We start from the raw sequence: 9,056 nt of genomic DNA, 5'->3' as shown, positions 1-9,056 counted from the left end.
ATCTGATGGGCTGTGTGCTGTTGAACTAGTCAAACATTCATGCACTCCAGATGTGGGTGTCTGCTGGTTTGTAGCTTGTGACTCAGATTTAGCCCTGAACTGTTTGTGAGTTTTAGTGACTGTACTGTTGTTGTGTCTCAGTGTGTTTTGGGGGAGCATGGTGTGAGCATGATCACCTCCTCGGGCAGAATAGTTCATCTGAACCTTTGTTGTGAATTTGACTGCTGGCTGTCTGACCTGTTTAAATGTCTGATAAATGCGACCCAGATTGCTGAATTCTGGGAAACTGAATTCAATCTGAAATCGAATATTATACAGCAGATGACATTTAACTTTTAACTTTGCTGATGATTTAAAAGTAATTATCAGCAAATCTAATTGTAATGTCACATCTAAAAAAAAAAAAACAAGCGTTGTGGCACCAATTGGACAACTATTAGTAAACAGTGGCCTCTAGTGGTGAAGAACAGAAACACGCTGGTGCGCCACTGGGGCGCTAGGGATTTCTGTTTGATGGAAATGAAGTAGAAGGTCGTCCTCGTTTACTATTTGCTAAATATTTAACTCTAATAACTGAATCTTTATGTGCTCTCTAAATTTTCCTGAGCGTGTTATTTTTATTTCGCACACAGTTCAGCACATCAAATCGGGGTCTGTGTGTTATCAATGTGTATCAATGGTGCTGAAATTTGAACAGAATTTGCTGACTGATAGCGTGCTACTGCACCTCACATGAAACATGTTTCCCGGTGCCACACATGCCCCCGCAGTATCCAGCATGTTCGGGCAGGTTGGCAAGCCGTCGTCAGCAGAGGCTGCATAAGGTGAGGAGAACTGAAGGCAGCTGTGATGGGGCTTTTATTCCTATGAATGTGATTTTGTGACTTTACACAGCACCGAAGACATATAACATGCTAGAAAAATCATGTACCAGTTTTTGGACCTGTATGGATCTCTGTGCATCTTTCCTCCAGCTGTTGCTCCAGCACACTTGATTCACTGGATTGAAGCGAGCAGCAAAGATAAAGCAGAGATGTTGTGTCCGTTCCATAAAACCGCAACATTATCACCCATGCCAGGCTGTGCATGTTTCAAAGCAAAATATGAATCATCTGCATAAAAAAAAAAAACGCAGGCAGGGAGGTCTGGTTTCGGTGGCTCTGCTGGGTTGACGCTGGGTTCAGAAAGCAGCGGGACGCTGAAGTCCCCGCCCTCGGGCTCTGAGGCTGAAATGCTTTGAGTGTAGCCTGAGGGGAGAAATGTTAAAACCAGCTGCAGTCCATCTACAGAAAGCCTCTGTGATTGCAGCAGCAGCAGGAGGAGATCAGCGTCTGTCAAAAAAAATCTGCGTCCATGATCTCTATTACCAGCATTTCACCGCTGCCCTGGAGACATTGTACCTGCACCTGCAGCGGTGAGTCACCTTCCTGTCCCACATCTTTCCGGCGGCCGGTCCTCTGAGAGAGGACAAAAATAGAAAACAGCAGCATGCAGCCCAAAGACGTCCTGACCACTCGGCCCACCGCAGCGAACCTGTTACTGCGAGCCGGTGCCTGAGGACGCACTAATCCAGCCATCGTCACTGCGGCTGCACTGCAGGACTGTGTGTCTGGTCGCAGTAGAGACCTGAAGGTGAAAGTGAAGCGATTGTCATTGTGAAACACTGCAGCACAGCACACGGTGACACAACGAAATGTGATGGGGCTTTTAACCAGCACCCTCGGTGAGCAGTGGGCAGCCATGAAAGACGTGGCGGGGACGATGCTTTGCTCAGTGGCACCTTGGCCGTTCGGGATTCGAACCGACAACTTTCTGTTTACCTTCTGATTAACCGCTAGGCCACCACTGCCCGATTGCCCCATGTGAACATGTGGAGGGGGGAGGGCTGAATGACAGACGAACATGGAGGAGTAAAGACGGGGACTGTCTTCGGTTGTGTGTTTCTGAGAGCAATTCTAATAGTAATTCAACAATTATTATGAGACAACAGAAAAACGGTAAGGAATAAGATTGCCAATGAATGTGTCTCCAGACTGATTTACACACTCACTGGTGAGTGGGACAGAAAATCAAAACTGAAACAGCTTTTCAACAGAACACGTTTCATGACCTGAGACACATTACAGTGCAGAACATAGACTAGATACAACAGGAAACCAAAAAAAAAAAACCAGAAATGTTCTCAGAAAAGGTAAAAAGAGAATCCATCCATGAACACTCACACCTACGGACAGTTTGGTCACCAATCCATCTAGTGTGCATGTTTTTGGACGGCAGGAGGAAACTGGAGAACCCGCAGGAACCCTGTAGCAACACATGGAGAGCGTGCAAACTCTGTACACATAAGGGCTGAGCCTGAGTTAAGTTGAGAGGCCATGTCGCCAACTGTCCCCAAACAGTAATATAAATGCACAAAACATGCATTGTGCAGTAAGTCAGAGTTAAAAAGGAGTTTGTAGTGTAGTGCAGTGTAGTAGAGGCTATACAATCCCACACACACACACACACACACACACACTCACCCATATGCTCCAAAGTTATTCTAAGCTGCCAAGTGATACAGAAATAAAAGGAATCCTCTGAACCTTAAGCTGACCGCTAGGTGATGACGGTGATCGCTCTTGACTCGGGGGTCCCAACATTCCCGATTCCTCTTCACTCCCCAGTCCACTGCTGTCGCTGAGTAATGTTACAGTCAGGGCACGGGCGCTCATTAGGGCCGGCAGCGCTCGGGAGACACTTGACCCGAACGTGCCGGGGACCAAGTGGTGATTTGACAACACGTGACACTGCCCCGGTCAAAGGACCCAATTGCATGTTTTTTTTTTTGCCTCTGCTGTGTGGACTGAAGCATCTGAAGTTGTGCCGTCACAGAAGGATCCCTGAGGTGGCTTTTGTTAAGAGTAAATAAGAAGCACATCATGAATTCAAACTATTTTCTGTGGAAATAAAATTAGGCCAAAAAGAGGTTTTAGGGAGATGAGATTAGATATGTGAAGATGGTTATATAATGCATGGGATGGGCATGATGTACTGGACTGAAGGGATAATAAGACCTAAAATGATCTGAAGAATCATAATCTGTTAAATTTGAGTTGATTTTGGAAATCATATAATTTATAATACACATAAAACTGTACATACAATGACTTGAGAAGAAGAAATGAGACAGGCAGGGCGTTCGGACAGTGGGACATTTATGGAGTCACATTCAGGGGAGGATATGGACCATATGTAATGCATATGTGGACCATAAGTAATGCTCATTGAAACAGTATGGACAGCAGAGATAGGTCTGTGCGCCGACATCATGCATGGATTCATGGTGAGTGATGCGTGTGTGTGCAACGCATACGTTGGCAAGAGAGCTTTGTAACTCTAGTTGCAGTCCAGGATGGTCCACTTGGCTGTGCATCTGTGGCAAATATTGGGTCCTTGGTGAACGGAAACACAATAGAGCAGCGTTGCTGGTTTGGGTGGATTTTGCACAAAAGGTCACACTGGTGTGTAACCCCACCTGCCCCGGTCTAGCTGGGCTAAACCCCTCAGCTGCACATGTTCGCCACCTGCCCTTCGCCCACTGAAGTGCTACTGTGAAACTCTGCAATGATATTATTGATGGTTCAACAGATTTAAATCTCATTATACCTAAAAAAAAAAAAAAAAGCCACACTTGATTGGCTGTGAGGAGTCCTTGAGGACTCATACTGTTTTTGTCACATGACCAGTTGCTGCCTGAATTTCGTTGCTTAATTAAAATAATTTGAAACGTGAAATGTATTAAAATGAATAAATGGAATTTACTATACGCTCACATGTACGTGTCACATAAATGCTCGTGTCTGCTGTGCAAGGAGCACAGGAGTGGCAATCAACTGTAGTGTCTTCAGTGCATATGAGCCTCTTAACTAGACTTGCTCTTCTTGTAGTTTTAAATATTCTAGCAAGCTTTAGTCTTAAGATAATTTTTTTGGCAGAATGCACAATTACTTTGTTAAAATGTTTGAATCGGTTCACAGCCCTGATGTCGTGATATGTGTGTGTGTGTGTGTGTGTGTGTGTGTGTGCGTGTAACGGTTTATTGCATGCTGACCAGTAGCAGATCTGCTCCAGGTTCTAAACTCTTAAGCAGCTGACGGCCTCCAGCCTTTACTATTATTACACACACACACACACACACACACACACACACACACACACACAGAAGAAGAAAGTCCCAGACTCAGCACATTCATGCCTGATGCACGGTTGTTTGCCTTCGTTTCTGAATAATTCAATTCCTCTCCAGCGACATCCGCCCGGCAGGGATCTGCAAACACGCACCACCGAGCGTGCGCAGCAGCCGCCTGCCCCCCACAATGCATCGGGGCATGAATGGTTGAGGTGCTGATGAGGCGAGTGGCAGTGGCAAAATGTGGGAAGAAGCCAAAAGGGTTCTGGGTAATTAGATTACTGCTTCAGCCAAGTGTAGCAGGCCGAGATACTGGGTGGCAACATCTGTCCCAAAATCATGAGAAGGTGTGGAGTGTGTGTGTGTGTGTGCGCGTGTGCTCACTACGACCAAGTGTTAAATCTCAGTGTGCATTAAAGGAAATGGAAGGAAAATAATATTTTTTTACGCGGGATTTAATGTACTCAGTGGGGTAATTTCATGATGTCATGCACGCTTTATGATCCTCCATTAAGCAGGTGAGGAAAAAGTCCCACATCAATCCTGAACCTCCCAGTCGATCAGAAGGCGCTAAAGCCCTTCATTCAAATGCACAGCAGCCACCGTGACCTCAAGAGCTCCCGGTTTCCATTCGATCAGAGGACGCCCGAAAGACCGGGCACTCCATCAGCGACTCAATCCAAACCTCACGCAGGCGGAGCCGTCCGCCGGGACCGGGAGCAGGTGTCGAGTGATCGAATGCCCACTTGTCCTGAGAATCAAGTCCTGAAAGTCTATGAATGCGGAATGGCAGATGTTTACCGTTCACGTATTCACGTAAAAAAAAGGGAGATAAAGAAACTGTGTGTGTAGAGCTTCTAGTGCAAACCTCCTCTCACACCTCCGAGGCTGTGAAGGGTGCTGGATTTACACCTGTTGTGTGTGTGTGTGTGTGTGTGTGTGTGTGTGTGTGTGATAATACCGTATGCTTTTCCAGAGCAGAATCTGGTGTGTTAATTTGATCTCACTAACACCTACCTCACTCACACACACACATACACACACACACACTCACACACCTCCAAGAGCTGCCATAACTCCTTGAACATGCTTCCATTTACCCATAACACCATGGTACCATGGAAACCGGATCTCATGTGAGAACTCCGGCCGGCAGTGAGCGGTTCCAGCGACGAGCATCTTCATCGCCGGTGTGTGATGGCACCGCATGGCCATTTGCAGGATTATGGGCTACCGGAGATTTACGTTCCACTGGGCTAATCCGAGCTGCTTGAAGCCAATCTCATTAAAGGCAGCTAGCTGCAGTGAAGACCACAAGCTACTGAGGGTCACCGAGATGACCCCTCTCATGCCACAGCATCAGTGATGTTGTTATATTGTTGTGATGGAGTGGAATAATTTTTTAAAACACTTGATTATCATTTTCGATACTGCATGAATTGCATTATTATCAGAATAACCCAGCCACAGGAGAAGCATGTGACAGTGTGTTTCTCGGTGACGGTCCCAAGCCCAGGTAAATGGGGAGGGTTGTGTCAGGAGGGGCATCCGGTGTCAAATTTTTCTGCGGACTGCCAGACCCCTAATGGGAGCAGCCGGAAGGGGACGATGACGCCATAATTATCACAGTCATTTAGACTTAAAATTACTTTTTGTTTTAAGCCAAATTCAGATAAAATGTTAATAATGAATAAATAAATGTTAATAAAAATTCTGACAACTTTAATGTAAATGTAGCTAAAATGTTAACACTATTTATGACAAAGGGTGGCAAAATCTCAAGATCATCTGAGGAGGTAGTATGCTGTGAGGATACTGGTGCACTGATCTGCTAAATTCGGCCATCGGCATCATACCCATAACCACAGTTCACCAGCACTGATATCCTTGTGGGGCAGTGGTAGCCTATCGGTTAAGGAAATGGTCCCATAATCAGAAGGTGGCCGATTTGAATCCCTACCCACTGAGGTGCCACTGAGCAAAGCACCGTCCCCACACACTGCTCCCCGGGCGCTTGTCATGGCTGCCCACTGCTCACTCAGGGTGATGGGTTAAAAGCAGAGGACACATTTCGTTGTGGCACCGTGTGCTGTGCTGCAGTGTATCACAATCACTTCACTTTCACATCCTACGGTGCGCATCTGCCTAAAGAAGCATATCATATTTTACCAATCTCTTTGATTTAGTTAATTTCACTCCCATGGTGACAACTTCATTTCACCAGGCTCCATGACCTCTCAGATGATTGAAAGGAGATGATATTGGCCTGATCTCAGCAGTCACCACTTCTGTCTTTCAGCACAGCAACAAGTCACGCCATCAAGCCATCGTGCTAGTGAGATTTTGATTCCTTGCACGGCCTCTGAAGCCAGCAAATGTCCAGAAATGTGCAGTCGTGACTACTGAGAAGGCTTTTGGCCTGTGCGATGCTCTCTACCATTGCAAATTGAATGTGACATTTTTAAACCCGCTATGGTGCAGTTTAATGATGCCCACTGGCAGAAGTCACAGCTTGGTTGTTGCCTTAAACAAAAAAACATTTTAACTTGTACAGCATTTGCATGGATTTGGATCATCTAATTATCTATTCTGATATTGGTGTGTTTTTTGGGAACTAAACATTAACCAATAGAAAGATTTATTAATGTTTATCATGTTTATAAAGTGGAAAGCCGTTGCACGTTCTTATAAAGAAGTCAGAGTTTGATCATGTCATTTGTGTGTGACTTCAACATGAACCCTCTGCCACAGGAGCCGTTCATTTCATTCTTCAGACAAGGTCTGGTTCACCATCAATCCTTCTCCTCAAACTTCAGTCAAACTAACAGGAAACTCTTTCAGAATGGTTAACAAATCTGCGTTTCCTTTTTGGAGCCTCAATAATAAATGACAGCGCAGGACTGGCCCCGAACGGGAAGGGGGGAAGGGTGGGCTTCTTTTCCTGAGAGCCCATTTAGGGCCCCCGCAGCCACCATTTGTAAGCGTTCTTCTGTGCTATTGCTTTTAAGAGTTGGCCATCTATAATTCATGGGGCCCTGTGGTGGCCATCTTGCTTCGGGATGAGAGGTGGGTTATTTTGGGCGGGTTTTCAGTGCGGGCCGTGGAATCGTGTCCGGACTCGGTGTTCCGCTGAGATAAGCAGGCCAGTCTTTTAGCAGAAACTCGTTCAGCCCCTCAAGCCCCGACAGTGGAGGACAGGGAAGGATGAGACAGATGCAATGTTTTCCCTCTGTACATTTAAGCATGTGTTATATTCCCCCGTGAGGGAAAAGAGATGAGTGAGGGCTGATTTTTGCAAAAACACGCAGAGTTAATGGGTCGCCGCTGTAGAACTGATGTTATTTCCTTGTGCGCTCGCTCCCATGGGTGTAAGCACCTCATATTTGCAAAACACAAGCAATATTAAGGCCCATAACCTTAAAACTAGACGCGATTTTTGTCATCGGGGTCGCAAACAACGCCAGTTAGCCAGCCAGCATGAGCCCTGCCTGAGCCGGCTTTAATCACGGCCATGTTTTGCGCCGGCTAGTTCGTTCCAGTGACCCCTCTGCGCAATAAATGGTCTGTAATAAAAAATGAAAGCGAAATTGATGCCGCCGTTTGTCGTCAAGCATTTGCCCCATCAATTCCGAATGCATCCGGGTGCCAGCGGGGCATCTCGGCGCTCTGGAAATGACAGCAAGCTAAATGCTAATGTGATGCATTATTGTCGTGACACGTCGCCAGAGGCTCTGTGGTAATGATAATGTATTACAGGCCGCCGCATTATTTTTAGTCCGTGTTTGTACGTCTCTGTCCGTGATTGTGCGCGCGCGTCCCGTCATGGGTTTTATTCTGCTCTGCTCGTATCTTAATTGCGAATCCTCCCAAAAGCCCCCATCTGCTGTCTGTCTGGATCTGGTGCCTGGGTTTGGTAGCCGTGGCAACCAGGTGCATGGCTTTGCGCGTTGAGACGCGCGCCTCTAATTAAAACAATAAGAAGAACCTCAGAGTCCGTCGCATTTGCATGACAATGTAAACAGTTTCATTCTAATTAGCATACAAGGTTACAGCATCATTTTGTGTCAACACGGGTGTTTATCTGAGCTCTGTTGATAATCCAGATGTCATGTCACCTGGGTGCCAAGGCCTCCAAAAAATCACCCGGCGAGTGACATTTAGATACAGTGAAGAATCGGCATATTTAAATGAAGCTGCTTCACATCTAGCGATATTTCTGCACATCTGTAATCTGGCCGGCCAAAAAAAATTTTTTTTTGCCAGTTTGGCACTTTGCTTTGATGTGCCTACTTGGTGACAGCGGCGAAGGGACGTGAACACAGGGGCGGAATGTGTTCCATTTAGTGCACAGATAGCCCAGCAACCTCTTTCCCTGTGATGGTAATTAAACTCACGCCGGCCCACAATGCCCATCTGCGCGCCTCGCTCCCCTCGTCTTCCTCTGAGGGTGCCTGGTCCCGGGAGAAATGGATGCAATTTTTACTCTGAGAGCCTTCATCCAAATATTCACCGAACCCCCCCAAACACACGCGCACATGGAGATGGCAAGGAGGACATCTATGCTGTGAGCGTGCCGCAAACATGAATCCTGCTGAGAAAATAACATATGAAGGCAGGTTATTAGATGTTGTGCCCAGCTACAGTGTTCTTGCCCTCTCCATCAAACATACCAGAGCAAATGTAATACAAAATCAGAATTTTGTGCTTCATTCGTTGTTTGATGTTTATGTTTATTGATCATGTCTGAAAACGTCTCTTATTAGAATATTACAATAGGACCCGCAATGCAGAAACATCAACACTTGTTTAGGGCTCTCAAGATTTTTCACAATGTTCTGTTTTTTTAATAGGTTTACTAGTGAATGGTGAGAATATGTGGGCGGTG

This window comes from Denticeps clupeoides, chromosome 3 (genome assembly GCF_900700375.1).
Source record: "Denticeps clupeoides chromosome 3, fDenClu1.1, whole genome shotgun sequence".
Lineage (NCBI taxonomy): Eukaryota > Metazoa > Chordata > Actinopteri > Clupeiformes > Denticipitidae > Denticeps > Denticeps clupeoides.
The sequence above is the reverse complement of the archived record's forward strand: the minus strand, read 5'-3'. Positions refer to the sequence as shown.